This window comes from Alexandromys fortis, unplaced genomic scaffold, assembly GCF_014885135.2.
Source record: "Alexandromys fortis isolate MF-2015 unplaced genomic scaffold, M_Fortis_MF-2015_v1.1 scaffold_11, whole genome shotgun sequence".
NCBI classification, from domain to species: domain Eukaryota; kingdom Metazoa; phylum Chordata; class Mammalia; order Rodentia; family Cricetidae; genus Alexandromys; species Alexandromys fortis.
In genome coordinates this window covers 1128742-1145539 of record NW_026067912.1, presented here as the reverse complement: position 1 = coordinate 1145539, position 16798 = coordinate 1128742, and the positions used below count along the sequence as shown (strand labels likewise).

At 48.8% G+C, this 16798-nt stretch overlaps 1 protein-coding gene across 2 annotated transcripts in view; it reads right to left on the bottom strand.

Moving 5' to 3' along the window:
- Cyfip2 (cytoplasmic FMR1 interacting protein 2) overlaps window positions 1–8105 on the bottom strand; it is a 119785-nt gene extending 111680 nt beyond the window's left edge. For both annotated transcript variants that reach the window (XM_050138684.1, XM_050138683.1), the window contains exon 1: window positions 8003–8105. The gene's annotated coding sequence lies outside the window, so the exon portion shown is untranslated. The remainder of the gene's footprint in view (window positions 1–8002) is intronic.
- Between the last annotated feature and the right edge of the window lie 8693 nt (window positions 8106–16798).

Below are 16798 nucleotides of genomic sequence, written 5' to 3'. Positions count from 1 at the left end.
TCAGTATTGGTATCAGTATTGGATATCAGTATGGCAATTGCTCAGAAAATTAGGAAACAACCTACCTCAAGACCCAGCAATACCACTTTTGGGTATATACCCAAAAGATGCTTAATCGTACCACAAGGACATACACTCAACTATGTTCATAGCAGCTTTGTTTGTCATAGCCAGAACCTAGAAACAACCTAAATGCCCCTCGACTGAAGAATGGATAAGGAAAATGTGGTACATTTACACAATAGAGTACTACACAGTGGGAAAAAATAACATCTTGAAATTTGCAGGCAAAAGGATGGATCTAAAAAACTTTATATTGAGTGAGGTAGCCCAGATCCAGAAAGACAAATATCATATGTACTTGGAAAACCAGACTACAATTCACAATCACAGAAAATCTAGACAACAATGAAGACCCTAAGAGAGACATACGTGGATCTAATCTACATGGGAATTAGAAAAGGACAAGATCTCCTGAGTAAATTGGGAGCATGGGGACCATGAGAAAAGGTAGAAGGGGAGGGGAGAGGAAGAAAGGGGAGTGGAAAAAAATATATAGCTCAATAAAAACAATTAAAAAACAAAACAAAATCAAAGTGAATCTCCAAAAGAGACAAGCCCAGAGTGTGAACACAACATGAGGCTGGATATAGCTACTCAAAAAAATAGCTCCCAGGGGGATCCCCGCTCTGCAGGGTTGTCCTGGCCTACATACAAGTCTTTCAACTGCTTAGTTTTCAAAAGCAAGTGCATGTATTGCTTTGAGCAGAATTTTAAATTTTACTCTGAAAAACAACCCACAGACCTCCTTGCTAACAGTTGGACACCTGGCCAGTACACAGCACTGGCTGGCTAGGCAGTGCCTCACTGCCTGTCCCCTGGGACCAGAAGCTTTGTCACCTGCTGCGTCTCTGTTCTCAGGGGATCTAAGGGTGGAGCTAAGGAGCATAAATCAGCCTCCACTTGAACATCTGCAGAAAGCCTATCTAGCCTTCTTGTTTTTCTACAAGGGATCGGAAAGAAAGACCTTGTTGGGTGGGGCAAAGGGACTTGCCATTTCATTGGCCACTTTTCTCAGCTGCTTCTTGTGGCAGTGGGGTTCTGGAAGGCTTTTTGGTGACAACCAAAAGTAAACAAATGCCACAAGCTCAGAGCCACGGTCCTCAGTCCTTTATGGAGGGGAAGTCATTCCTCCACGGTGCCCAATTGATTGCGCCCTCACTAGGGATTACCGCAAGCTGCCACAGTGAGACTTGTACGTGTGGAGGGGAGCAGGCTTTCAGAAGCTCCGGCTAATGGAACCCAAGAGGGGACTTTCAGGGTCAAGCAACATGAGGTATTGGTTGATTAGAGATTCTTTGGGGTTTGGTCTCCAGGTTGGCGGATGCCTTCTTTGCTGTGGACCTGCAGCAGGAACGTGGCTCCAACTGAGGCTGACGTGGGCTCCCAAGTCACATTCACTGACTCTACAGAGGCCAGCTTCTCTGTGACATATGGTGCTTGGGATCTGGGAGGACAGCACACTAGGGAAAGTGACTGCTAGGCAAGCATTCTGAATGGAGTTTGGTCTCCAATGCCTATAAAAATAAAAACTGAGCCTGATGGCTGCTTGCTTCTAACACTAGTGCTGGGGATTTGGAGACAGATGAGTTCTTGTGGTTCACTAAGTTGTTCGGAAAGAAACAACTTAGTTTCAGCCTAATTGGTGAGCTCCAGAACCACAAGAAACCCTGTCTCTATAATAATGATGATGATGATAATGATATCAAAACAAAGTGGACAACAGCCAGAAGTGACATCCATGGCTGCACAGTTGACCTCTGACCTCCATATGCATTGACACACACATGCTTGTGTGGCTATACACACACACACGCACATACACACACACGCACATACACACACACACACATACACACACACACACACACACACACAAGAAAATATGGAGGCTGGTGTGCTAGTAGCCTCAACCATGATGTCAGAATCTGTGGTGTAGAGGTTGCTACAACTCACAGCTAAAGCACCAAGGCCTGCCACTGGGCTGCATTTTATTACGCACGAGGAGAAGTTTCAAAGTGTCCCCATCACATCACTGATAATGCGTTTGTCCCTTGTGTGGAGTATGGTGCTGAAACAATGTGAGCTATTGGTCACATGACCACTGCGCATCACATGTACATCAAAAAAGAAAGAAAAAGAGAAAGAAAATGGAAAACCCCAATCAACCAGTTAAGAATCACTGAATTTGATCTTCTCTCCCTGGGCCTTTCCAACCCATAGGCAAACAATTCTGATGCTAGCTGGGACATTCACCTACATTTAAGGATCATTCTTAAAGCCACACTTCCGCAGCTTAGACCACCTGCCCAGGGTGTATGGGGTCATCAATCTGTTCAAGAACGTCCTGACTGTGTGCCTTTGCTCAAACTACTGCCACTGCTTTGTGGCTTGTTCCCTCCTCTTCTCAAACCCTACCCTGTGTCGAGGCCCAAGTCTAGACCGACCTATTCTGAAAGCATAAGGGAAACGTGGCTTACATATGCCAATAAATAGTTTTTCTAGCCATAAAAAGGAAATCACGTCATGAGCAGGAAAATGGATGCGACAGAAACTCACCATATTATGACAATTATAAGTCAGTTTCAGACACAGACAAATATCACAAGTTTACTCTCATTTGTGGGTCCTAGACTTTATACGGATGCATAAAATCTCACAGGAACAGACAGGCGCAAGAGTAGAAGGGAAACTGTCTGGAGGAACAAAGGGGACGAATATGGAGGAAGGGGAGGAAAAAGGTGAAGGTGAGTGGGGGAAACATGCTACAAGTGTGTTACTTACTTGAAAATGGCCTTACATAAGTCAGTTTAACAAAACAACGATAAACAGGCCGGCCGGCTTCTCTGCAGCCATCAGCAGAACTCACGGCTGAAACCCACCGCCTCCCGTCCCATCCCAAACTGCTTCAGCCACCACTGATACCATGAATAGACTTCCTTTCTGGATTTGATGCCTTGAACCAGAGCAGAGGGAGGAGCACTGGGCACTGCAGAGTTCATTTGCTCTGTCTGCGCGAGCCAGTGACCCAAAATTCACGCCCTCTGGTTAAAAAAGAAAAGAAAAGAAAAGAAAAGAAAAGAAAAGAAAAGAAAAGAAAAGGGAAAGTGAAAATATACCATGGTCCCTCAAGGCACCTTATCTACAGAAGTTTTCCTCATCTAAGAGTCGAAGAAAACATCTGTAGATAATTCTTCCATCGAATGCCCCTCTTGCTGGTTTTAAGAAGGGTCGCTGTATCCCTTTCCCACAGGGAGCTGTGCTGGACTGGAGGTCGGAGGGAGTCTTTTCGATTTTAATTCTTACCTCGCCATTCTCGCTTTGTCGAAGTCAACCCTGAAGCAGCACATTTTAAAAGCACAAAATGAAAAGAGCTCTCGGCATCCCTCTCACGGAGATAATGACTCTGTGATGAGGGGTCTGCCCTGCATGTTCTTTGATCTCCTGGGCCTTCAGGGAAAGCTGGGCAGTTCTCTCAGTCAGCCCCAGCTTGCTTCTTAGTCCTCTTAGAGGAAACTGGTCCAGACTGAGGGAGTCTCCTTTTTCTAATCAGCCTGCCACCTTGACTTTCTGTGTAAAGCCTCACATTCTATCACAGTTTATCATTGCTGTCCACGTTACAGGATTTAAACTGGAAAGTCTACCCTCAGTGTTGAGCGAGGGGCGCCATCCCGTGGGCTACAGTCACGGAATAAATAAAAAGGAATAATAACAACAATAGTAATAATAATAATAGAAGAAGAAGAGGAGGAGGAGGAGAAGGAAAAGGAGGAGAAGGAGAAGGAGGAGAAGGAGGAGGAGGAGGAGGAAAAAGGAGGAGGAGGAGGAGTTGAAGGAGAAGGAGGAGGCTGAGCACTGGCATTCATCCTTCTCCATTCCTGACTGGGGATGCGATGTGACATCTGCTTCACACTCCTGCGGCCATGACGGACTGTACCCCTTTACACTGTGAGCCAAAGGAACTCCTTCCTCCCTTCGATTGCTTTGGTCAATTATTGGGTGACGACAAGAAGAAAAGTAAGTCTGTTGACAACCACACAAACTCCCTCCATCCCACCTAGAGACGGAAGCCCAGCACCTCTACTCTGAAAAGACTGGCCACTGAGGCCATCACCCGATCAAAAGGCCCCACTGATGAGGTCATCACTGGGTCTCTTCCTCTGGAAGGTCCTAGTTGCTTTTCTCTGCCTTCACACTGCTTCTGAGCTGACATGAGGCTTTCAGAACGCCACCCAGGCAGAATGAGCCCTGCAGGAAAGTCTGCTGCACTGTGCCCTGCCCTCTGCCACCATTTATCTCAAGCATGTGCTCTCAACTCACTCCTCCTGTCACCAGGATCTGAGAAGCACAGCCGAAGTGGATGTCTGCTGAGGTACATCTCACACCCACAATCCTCGATACAATGGCCATAGCTATGAAACTACCGTCCAGACTTCTGCATCCTGAGCGCCATCCCACACACACTGCGTGGATCCTGGAGTGTCTCTGTACAGATAAGGGCATCACAGAACCTGTGGACCTGGACCACAAAGTGCCTTTCAGTTCCCTTTTGGCTCCATAGTACAGGGAAGCCACAGATCCAACTCTTACAACAGACACTCAAAACACACTTAATAAAGAGTCCCTTTAGGAATGGAGGCAGCCTTCCAAAGAAGCCATGCACCAGAGCCTCTTTCTCCTCCTCTTTCCATGACTTCTTCTCCAACTGGGGGTTCACAGACATTATGTCATCCTGGGGGCTCTGGTGGTGACAGACAGGTAACAGGGGGAGCAGACTGCTTTCCAGTGCTCCATTGCTGAAGTCAGGAGAAGGCAGTGGCCATGCTAAAGGTACACAGCGAGCCAGGAGAAATCCCCGGTCCTAAGTCCACTTTGCTGCTCCTTCTGTCCCCGGAGTAAAGCCAAGCTTGCCCTTGACATTTTGGGTTTGGTTGCAAAATGCTGAACACACACAGAGGAAGAAGTTCTTCCTGGACTCCGTGTGCTGAAACGTGAGAGTTGCCTCTGCTCACTTGCCCCCACCCCTTTCCTCCTGCCTACTCAAGTTCAGCCACACTCACTTTCAGCAGCTGCCAGGTGAAGCCCTGGCCAACACTTTGTCTGATCACACGTCTTGCCAATGCCTTTGGCACACGCCGCCACTGATCCAGCAGACCAACTCCCCTTGAAAAAGCAAGATGCACGTAAGCCCCAGAGGTGGAGAGGTTAGAGAGGGCTGGGAGTTAGTAGTACACATGAACCAGATTCTTGATGATCTTTTAAATCACGCATCGCAGCACTGAAGATATAAACAGGGGAGTGTCCGTGTGCCACACATTCTGTTCGGCACGCTTGTGCATCCTTCATTTAATAAGAGCATCCAGAGATGTCCCGGCCCCTCCCCCACCACAGCTGGCCTCCCATTCACAGTCTGCAAGGCGAAAACTGCCTGCCGCCTGCCTTCCATTTCCACTAACCACCTCCAGCTACAAACGCAAGGCCATCAGCCGGACCCTAGATATGGCTTTGCTTCTCAACAGGACAATGCCAAAGGCCTTTCACAGAGCCTCCAATGAGGTGACGGACTGGCGTCTGCTTTCGTCAACTATAAGTGAATAATTAATACTTGCCAGTAAAGAAACAGACTCATTGTTATGGTGGCCACATGGAGGCTACAAAAAGGCCATTTTGTGAAGTGCTGGGTAGAACCCTGGGGCGAACAGCGGCCCAAAGAAGCCTCTTGGAGCATGGAGGCTGAGGCTGAACTGGGAGGACAGGAGCCCTATACTGTTCTCCAGCCACACTGGGCCCAATGCTAATTAGCTCGTTGCCTATTCATCCCCTAATTTAGCTTTCAGGTCGATGACAGTCTCAGAGGCCCACTGAACACAGAGGGGCACAATAATCAGAGGGTACATGTCCTGTTACTGGGGCCCTGTACTACTTGTTAAATTACTCCTCCATGTGATCTGATTGAGCAAAGGTCTCCAAATCGAGACAGCTGTATACCGCCACCTTTGGCCCAATGCCTAAATTGGGCTTTTCCTTTCCATTTTCCACCACACAGCCTACAAGGCAGTCTTGGGTTCCTATACAGCCAGTCGGATCCGGCCAGGAGATATAATAAAGAAGCTTACTGAGCTAATGCCACTGGCCCGGGGCTCAGCAAGCAGAAGCACCCAGAGGAACACTGGCTTTATACGCAGCAGCATGCTCTTGTGGCCTCGTAAGAGTCAGGGCAGATGGCAGCTAGCTTCAGTGAGGAACTCTCTATGGGAAAATTTCACACCCCACAAGTAGACACTGGTGAGCAACAAAAGCCTTCTGGTTACAGTAACCCCTGACCTATTGCCACAATCTCTCTCTCTCTCTCTCTCTCTCTCTCTCTCTCTCTCTCTCTCTCTCTCTCTTCCTGCCCACCAGGCCATAGCAGCCCTGACTCAGAATGAAGCCGACAGCTGCTAGATATGCCATTCCGGTGACAGGATCACTCCCACATCTAGCCTACATCTGAAAGTCAACCACGAGAGATATCAAATATTTTGCCTTCTGCTTTGCTTGTCTCTCAGCCTCAGCTTCTTTTCTGATCCCATGACTTCGGAGGCACCTGCTCTGCATCCAATAGGAAAACCTTTTGTATTTAGCTCTTCAAGATAAACACCACTCACTGGCTCCTTTCTCAAGCAAGTTTGACAGGAGAGAAAGAACACACGGAGCATTTCGTGGAGGGGGAGAAGGTTCCGGAGGGGGTATGGTGGTGGGGACAACTACCTCAAGGACTTTACAATCCTGACTAGATATGAACCTATATTTTCGTCTTCCAACAAGGGCGGGGGTGCACTGAATGCTAGGTATGGGTTCCAGCAGGGCCCGTGCCCAAGAGTGAGACTGGTTACTTCCTGCCCTAAGGGGCGGGGGCAAGAGGTAGAAATGGTAGTTGAGCAGCCAATAGGTTCTTGACTTGAGCCCTGCCTGCGGTTTGTCCCCCAAGTCTTCCTGCCCAACTGTGGAGCTGTGGCCACTGAGAAACTGGGCAAGCCAAGTTCAAAATCAGGTTTCCTAATCAAGGAAGCACCTGGACAGTCGCGGTAGAAAACCATCATTTGGCTGGACCATCCTCCCCGCCCCCACTCTTACCACAGGCTACTCCTTCCCTTCCTGTGCACGCAGGAGGGTTTACCTCCCTCAGGTGATATGACCATCACTCACAACAGACAGGTGGGAAGCTACACGTGAAGAAAATCTTGCCTCCTAGGCTTCCCTCACCCTCCCCCCTCCCTCCCCCAGAGTGAGCCGAGAGAGAGGTGCTAGCGTAGGCCAGAACGCTTCGAAGCAGGTCAGCCATTCCTCCCGGTTCATTGGAGCCCTCCTTTCTCAAACCGCGCCGCTGTGGTCCCGGCCCCGCCCGGCTCCAGTTCACCGGGGGGGGGGGGGGTAACCGGTATCCCACAGCCTACCAGGAGGGCCCAGGCGGCTCTAGCTGGCCTTGGCGGAGTGATGGTGGCCGCGACCGCAGAGGCGGGGACCGGTCTCTTCTGTACCTGGGCGCAGGGATGTGCCCCCACCCCCTACCCCCGGTTCGTGGCCCTTACAGGTGCCCTGGTCCTCAAGACTATCCTTGTCTCCCCTTGGGGTGGGCGGCACTGGCCCAGGCCACGCACCTGCTGCTGCGGCGGCGGCGGCGGCGGCGGACGCCGCGGGGACCTGCGCGCTGTACCGGCGCCTCCTGGGAGACGCTCTCTGCCCAGGGCGCCCGGTACGGTGGAGGGGAGAAGGGGCAGCGCTGGGCCTGCAGCTGGGCCTCCAGGGACCCGGGGCCGCGCAGCCTCGGGCGCCACGCCAAGCGCCCCCAGCGGGCTGGGAGAAGTGGCGCCCGCCCCTCGCGCATCCTCAGGAGCGCATCCTCCGCCCAGGCAGCATTTCGGTTCCCGCATCAGCCCCGACTTGTCCAAGAGTCCCTTACCTGGGTCGGTGGCAGGTCGAGGTTAGGGGCCCGAGGCTACCGCAGGGCCCCGCGCCGGGGCGCAGGATGCTCAGCCCCGCCGCTGCGCCGGCAGCCCGCCGCGCCCCGCCCGCGGTCCCGCCCCTCCGCCCGCGGCGGCTCCTCCCCTGGCCACCGTGCCCGGCCCCTTCGCCGCGGCTGCTGTCACACAAAGAGCCGGAAATGGCTGTGGCGAGGGGCTCCCTCCGCACCCCTGTTCTGCAACCTCCTGCTACCAAGGGCCGCGATGGACTCATACCTTCCGGCTTTAGAGTACTCAGCTTCCCGACTCTGGAAGTGGAGAAGGAGGGACGCCTTCTCTGCAGCTGCCTCCATCATCAGAGACACCTGCCACCCCAGAAGGATGGAAGCTTCGGCTTCATTCGCATCTCTCCAGAGTCAAATTATTTTCAAGTCGTTATTTCTCCATCACATCTTTATCGACTACCTGTTTTGTTCCAAGCATCTGTCCAGAGCCAAGTATGCACTGGCGTACAATAGAGCCCCTTACCCACTTGGAGCTTATTATCTGCTACCATTAACTGACCTAGCAGAGGTCCAGTGACAGCTGGGAAAGTCAGCTGAGGAGCAAGCTGAGCTAGGGGTTGGGCCCTCCCACTAATTGAGCTTGCTCCTTAGTGCTCCACCTGTGGTCAAGAATAACTTCTAGGGCCTGCGGCTTATAGCATGAAAGCTCTTGCTGCTAAGCCTGAGAGTCTTGTTCAATCCCAGGATCCACATGATGGAAGGAGAGAGAAAGCTCCTGTAAACTGTCCTCTGATCTCCACAAGCACTCACGCACATATTCACACCCATGTCTACACATGCACTCAATAAGTAAATGTAATAATTTCAAAATGAAGAGAAACGTCTCCTACTTTTCCATTTCTTAGAGTAGAACCCTGCAGCTATCGTATACTTTTTTAAAGCAAGGGTCTGTTTCGACCTCATCCAGGATGAGTTAACTGCCTTGTGGACTAAATCGTGATACACGGACTTTGAAGCAAACCTAGAAAGAAGCTGAGGAAAAGCTTAGGGCTTTTCGAGGAATCTGTGCTGCTTGAGATGCAGCCTGGAGGCTCTTTAGATAGTCCTGACCCGTAGGCAGGTCAGCATGGTGCTGCTCTGATTGGGAGATGCAGCTGTACCTGCAATGGAGGGAAAAATAGTTGACCTCGATACCTCTTAGGGGAGCTAATTGGAAAGTGTTTGAGACATTGGAGTAAGTCTGTAGAAATAAGGAATAAAGTCTTGGGTCAAGGGAACCTTCTGCAACGCTTGTCAGAGTTCACAAATTTGGGTGAGCCCAGTTGTTCCCTATAAATGGCTATTGATGAGAAACCACTTTATCCAGGTCTCAGGAAAGTACTTGAGAAGATTTTGATGATCTCACATACTTCCCCAAGTGCTCAGAATTCATGATCCTTTGTGGTTTGATGTTACATCACTCGTCTAATTTAAATTGCTATTTCAGAAGTGATGACTTACATATATAGCAACACACATACATTTTTTATCCCCCTCTGATGCCATGTGAGAAAGCTGTGGGGGTGTTTGTGGAGGATGGCTTTAAACACAGAACTCAGGTTTCTTTTTTAATTATTATTCATTTTTTTCCACCATGATTGTCAGAGTTTTGATCTGCAGTGACTATACATGCTTAGGACTGAGACTCACAATTCGGGGGGGGGGTGCTTCATCCTAAAGAGCAAATTATTTGGAGTGTTTTTTGTTAGGAATATTTCTTGAGACAAGCCTCATCGCTGATGCAAAATAACTCCAATCAGACCAAATAAAAGATGCCCATATTTAATGCAATGCTCCCAGGTGATACCAGGAAAGCATAGAGAGGAAGAGAGAGAAGGGGAGACTACACAAAACCCAGAGACCACGTGTTCATTCTCTGGGGGTGGATAGTTTTAGTAACCTGTGGGAGTGGTCTTGACCCTGCCTGGGGAGGGGTCACCATCTGGCAGGCTTTCTCGAAGGTGGAGTTTGGACTAAGGCAACTCCCAGAGGAGGGGGCTTGACTTTGCACCTTTCTGGGAGAATTTGCTTGGAATCAGTAATGTAAAATAAACAACATTTATCTTATATATGGCTATATTTTATGCAATTTCATTTTTTTTGGCTGTTGAGTTCTGCTTGATCATGGAATAGAAGCAGCATGGATTTTTACAGTACTGAATCAAAAAGCCGGAGACTTGCCTTTTTGTTTGAGTTTTGCAACCAACTGAAGAGTAATCTTAAGCAAGAAATTTTGTGGTCCCCCCTGCCCTGCCCCGTTTCCCCATCGATAAATGTAACCATCTTGGCTACAGGCCATCATCCCTCTGCACGTAGAGAAATGCATGAGTTAAAACAGAGGGCTTTTCCGCCTCAAATTTAGGGTGCTTTCTTAGCTTCACATTGCCCTTGGATGGAGCCCAAACTCTATAATGGCCTGGTAGGGGGCCTCATGATCTATCAGGGTTCTTCCCATGTAAACAAATTTGCTATGACTCAGTGAAAAGGAACCCCTTTTAGTTCCCCAAATTTGATGTGTCCTATCTTCAGTTTGACCCTTGCACAGTTTGACTTCTTGCTTGGAAGGCTCAGTTCTCCGAGTCCATCCTTCTTCCACACTTTCTTCCAGGTCATCTGCTTGGCTTTTGCTCATCCTTTTGGTATTTCCTTGGCTGTCACTTCTCGCAGGCTCCTTCCTCGGCTGACTTAGGTATGGAGTCATTGTCTCTGTTTCTGTAGTTCCCTAGTCATCCTTCTGGGATTCCATTTACTGTGCTGTGTTGTCGCGTCCACCCTCGACCAGCAAGAAAAAACGCAACACCCGGAGCTCTTCTTGCAGCAGTTTTCAGGACTTTATTTACAGCAATCTATCTCTATCTCCTTCTCCTTCTCCTTCTCCTTCTCCTTCTCCTTCTCCCTCTCTCTCTCTCTCTCTCTCTCTCTCTCTCTCTCTCTCTCTCTCTCTCCCCCTTCTCTCTCCCTCCTCTCTCCCTCTCTGGGCAAACCCTCTCCCAGCCCTTAAGTAGGCATGGGCTGCCAACCCCGAACTGCCAGGTGGGCACTGCCCATAGGTCCATGCATATGCAAGCAGCTGATAATCATTGCGTGATCATAGCATAGGTCAGGCCTTAGCCATCTCAGGAGTTGATTATACATCTCCATCAGGTGTGACACCACGCAGCTCGCTACACTGTGTTGTAGCCGTATCTACACTTGCCTGTATCCTACATTAGGCGTTATCTGAGAGAGAGCGGTGATGTTTCTGTCTTGCCTCTTGAAGTATCCTCAGAGCCTGGCCCTGAGTCTGGAAAAAAAAAAAAAGTTCAGAAAAGCAGTTGAAGAAACAACTCAAGGTGAACCTTTACACTTTGCCATTGAGATGTGATGCTATCCGCTACCCTCAGATTTCCTTCCTATCTCAACCCAGTAGAGGACTGGGGCTAGTGAGTGAGAATTGCTCTGCTATTTGTGAAGCTAGACATCATGTATTAGGTTCCACGAACGGTAACAGCACTGACTTGTAGAAAAGTGTCAAATGACTTAGGTTATGTAGTCTCCACTGGAAACTCACCAGACACTGCTTCCTGGCCACCAGCAGTGGAGGACCTTGGAAGGAAAAACACAGCATAACAACTATTAACCGGTGCATCGCTTCATTTAACTTCCACAATTTCCCCCATCAGGAGAATACAATCCTGTGTTTCACTCTATAAATGAAGCAGAAGCCCATAAAGGAACTTACCCAAGGTAACGAAACCAAACCTATGCCGTCTGCCGCAGTGGCACACTTCGCTTCCCGTCAGAGAAAAATCTCCGTATTCATATGCTATTATTATTCCAAAAACATTTTTTTAAAAAAGATTTGTTTTTTTATTGTGTATACAGTGTTCTGCCTACACACCAGAAGAGGGCACCAGATCTCATTATAGATGGTTGTGAACCACCATGTGGTTTCTGGGAACTGAACTCAGGACCTCTGGATGAGCAGCCAGTGCACTTAACCTCTGAGCCATCTCTCCAACCCCCCTCCCCCAAATCATTCTTAATATACATTGTTGGGCTATAGTAAATTAAAGCTGAAATATAAAAGAGCTGATGAGCTGGCTTAGTAGGGAAAGACGTTGGCTGCCAAGCCTGGTGATATGAGTTTGACCCTGGGGATCCATACGGTGGAAGAAGAGAATTGACTTCCAGCGACTGTCATGTGACCTTCACAGGTGCACCACGACACGCATGTGCCCACACACAGACATAAAATAAGTAAATGTAATCAGTGAGGAATTTTCTAAGAAGGAAGATTAAAAGGGGCGTAAGTGGGAGATGGAGCCAAATCTGAGTATCACTTGAAATGGAAAAAGAAACAACCCTGTGTACTCACTAGGTAGCCCTTCATATTTGTTCTAGGCATTTATATTGGTAGCAAGCAAAGACACACTTCATAATCAGTGACAGTATCAAGATGGGTTGCTATAGAGTGCTCTCTATATATCCATTCTCTAGATGGGATGCCAGGCCCAGAAAGGGGAAAGGTCACAAAACGGTGGCTGGTCCCAGACTCTAGTTCTTTCTCTAGGGAACTAGGTGACCATAGTCTTCCTTAGACTCTAAAAGAATCTGCTAAAGAAAGCTTTCACCTTCCCCCTGACATTCACTGACTGCTGCTTTGGCCCCGGTCCTCGCATCGGGGCTTTTGTACGGACGGGCTCCTTTCATGCTCACGCAGTCCTCACGTGTAGCTCTGTTGTGTTACAGATGGAACTGTAAGAACCTGCTTCCTATTGAGACCTTCTACTCCCACCACCTGGAGGAGCGTCCCTTCTCATCCCTTCTCTCCCCGCTGTATTTCTGGCTTCTCCTTTGTTGCCGACACAAGAGGCCTAACCTCGACGATGAAGAAGATTTCATTTTTATTTAAACAAATCCTATTTCCGATCATTTCAGATAATAACTAAAAAGGAGGACCTTACAAGTCCTGAAAGTAAAACCCAGGCACCACCCATCCAGGTTCTCTTGCGCTCTCCGAGCCAGTGGCTCCATAATCTTGTCACAGAAGGGTTGAGGGCACTGGGACATAGAGATAGTCAGGGTTGAGACCCCCCTTCTTCTACTGACTAATTGTAGGACCGTGAGTGATTGCCACAGCTCCCCGAGCCCTGTTTTCTTTATTTGTAAAATTGGGAAGATATTTCTGTTCCCTCCCCTTAGGCTCTTGTAAAACACAAGGGAAACAACTCCCCTAACAGGATAAACAGAATCTGGTGAACGAGGAAGGCTCAAGAAATCGCTAGTGTTGCTATTGTTAAATGTGGGTTGCATTCTGGATGATCCCTTAAGAGGATGCAGGGCTCTGATGAAGTTTCACAGTCCAGCCAAACTCCGCAACCCAAAATATACGTATGTGTGTAACCTCTCTGCCCCTGCTTCCTCCTCTGAGACACCCACTCCTTAGTATTATCCCACAAAGGCTGGGAAGATCAAACAGCCTTAGGCAAGGCAGTGCTTCTGAAAGGCCAAAACAGGAAAGCAAGCAAATGTTTGAGTTGTTTGTCTCAGTTTGTGGGCACATCTACCCCTAAATCAGTCTTTGAAAAACAGGAAACTCCCCCATAGCAGCTCTGAGGGTACAGAGGGATGGGAGTGGGTCACCGACCAAGAGGCCGTGGCATCAGAATCTGCCAGGCTCCTTCAGCCAACTCTCAGGTGACTGCGACTGTGTGCACCTCTCTAGTAGAGAATGACATTGGTGTCTCCATCACCGTTCCATTGCTTTGAAGAGACCTTGTGACCACGGCAACTCTTAGAAAAGAAAGCATTTACCTGGGGACTCGTTTACCGTTTTTTGGAGGCTTTGGCCGTTGTTGTCATGGCAGAGAGCCTGGCAGCACACACGGCCCGGGAGCAGCCAACAGGCAGAGACTGGATCTGACGTGAGCTTTTGGAACCTCAAAGCCCACCCCTGGAGACACACCTCCTCCAACAAGGCCACACTGACTCAAGGCGATGCCTTCTTATACTTTGAATCCTTTAAAGAGGTCCACTCCCTCGTAGCTAACTAAGCATTCAAATATGTGAGCCTACGGGGGGCCATTTTTATTCAAACCACCACAGTAGCTGATCACACACACACACACACACACACACACACACGATATAAATTATCTCTACACTGCTTCTAACGGTATCTGCATGATTCTGCTGTTCTATAAGCCAAAGCTACATTATTTCTTAGGGGAGAATCTTCTCTAAAAAGCTCTTGTTATTTTTTGATAGTTTCATGCATAGACACAGCATAGTCTAACCACTGTCCCCGCACCATCCTTTATCTCCTTCCTGCCCACAACCCCTCCCCTTCCCTACAAGTCTCTTCCCCACACTCCTGTCTCTCTGCTTTGTTTTGGGACCCAGTGAGTTTATCCAGGGCCATATGGGTGACCACTGGTTTGGAATGGTCCACTGAACCCTTATGCACTTCCTAACGGGCATATACCTGAAGTCAACATCTATGGGTAGCCCATAGTTCAGCAGGGAGTTCTAAGCAGGCCCCTCTCTTGGGGAAGAATCCTTTTTTATCTTTTCTAGCAGTTCTTGGAGAATTTCATACGATGCATTTTGGTCACATTCCCTCTTCCCCTACCTCCTCCTAGATCCACTCCTTCCCTCTTATCCTTTTTGGTCTTCACCCATTAAAACCAACTTGTGCCACCGACGCCATCTTGGATGTATGGCCTTTGCCTGGAACACAGGGGCAACGTGTTAAAAGTGTTTACAACCCTCCCTCTCCCAGCAGCGGCACCTACCAATTGCTAATAGCTTGGAGAGGGACTTCATGTCTACTTCCCTGCTCCATGCTGGGCTCCGGTCTGGACTATGTTCGCATGGGGCCTGTATAAGCTGTCACAAGTGCTGTGAGCTCCTATGTGTAGCTGCTGTTTTGTCTGTTTTGTCCAGAGGTCACTGCTGTGCTTCAGTCACCTGCGGCCTCTGGCTCTTACAGTCCTTCCACCTCCTCCATGGTGATCCCTGAATTTTGGGAAGAGGGGACGTGATTATAGATATGGCTGAGCATCCCAATCTCTGCTTCTCTGTACCATGTGGCCAGTGTGGGTCTCCGTGTTAATCACCATCGACTACAAAGAGAAACTTTTCCGAAGAGAGTTGCATTAAGATGCATTAATTTGTTTTGGCACCACGTGGGTAAGCTAGAGGGTTCTTGGTGGAGTGGGTGTGGGATCTGGCAAGTTCAAATGGAGGTCTGGGTCCCTGCCACGTAGCTGCAGGGTGAGTTGGATGGGGTTGGGTGGGGTTGGATCTTGGTGTCATTGTTTAAATGCTCAGACACCTGCCCACACCCACATCGCTGCTTCCATTACTCTTGACACGGTAGGTCTGGGGAGCGGGCTTTGGTGCAGTAAGCCTCCAGTGCCTCCCTTAAGGCTACTGCAAATTCATCTGAATTCTAACCTCAGAACACATGCTTACCATGCACATACAGCTTCCTTCTCTATCCACATGCCTCATCTTAGTTCCTGGGATATTTTCTGTCTTGTCCTTAAAATGATGGGTCTGTGTGTTGGAGGATTCAGGGGAAAGGGGCCCTGCAGGAAGAATCCCAAGGAACAAATCCATTTGTCCAGCTTCCTTTAGAACTATTCCTTATATCCTAGTCAGGGACCAAGCTCAGAACTGAGTCCTAGACACATCCCAGTGGAAGTCCCATACTCTCCTCCCCATGTGTAATGGACCACAGAGCAGGAACGAATTCTTGCAATGGACTTGGGCATTTGTGTACTGAGACACATCAAATGCCCAGCACACCCAAGCCCTGAGAGCCAAGCTTTCAGGAGGAGTTACCGTCAGCAATGACAGGAACTTTGACCCCCAGGAGCTGCCTGTCACTCTCACAGCAGACAGTGGGAGAGTGTTGAATTAGGAGCGGAGAAGCTGCGTCCCTGGCACCCAGCCGCCCGCATGGCTAGCTTATGCCCGAAATAATTACACGGAAACTGTATTCTTTTAAACACTGCCTGGCCCGGCTAGTTTCAGTTTCTTATTGGCTAGCTCTTACATATTGTTCTAACCCATTTCTAATATTCTGTGTAGCCCACGAGGTGGCTTACCAGGGAGGATCTTAACCTGCATCTGTCTGGAGTGGGAGAACCATGGCGACTCCCTGACTCAGCTTCTTTCTCCCAGGATCCTCTTCTGTTTACTCCACCCACCTATGTTCTAACCAATAAAATGGGCCAAGGCAGTTTCTTTATTATAATTAACCAATGTCCTTCCTCCATCAGGAGAGTATGGCCAGTGGCCTGGCACCCTGAGCAAGTGCCAATTCGTTTCTCTTCCATCAACCCTGCCTTTCTCAGTTCAGCTCCCTCCACTGCTACCAGAATCTTTTAAATGCAAATGTGATTGTCTCTTCCTGATCAATGAAATTTCATCTTCATGGACTTTTAAAACATGCACCTTTTTATCTACCCTTTACTCTCTGGGTTTGCCTCCTCCCTTCCCCCACTCTCCTCACATGACCCTACTCAGGATCCTGTCCACTCTGGACTCACTCTCCCAGATGTCCATGCCTCTGGCTATGCTCTCCTGCATGTCTACAATAAACCTTCTCCTCCACCATACTTAGGAGCAGTTATGTCCTTCCTTTTTCTTTCTTTCTTTCTTTCTTTCTTTTTTTAATTCAGAAACCATTTTTATTTAAGCAAAAATTGAGGTGTCAGCAATTTGGAACTCAAGCCACAGACCCTATATTTGTAAAACATA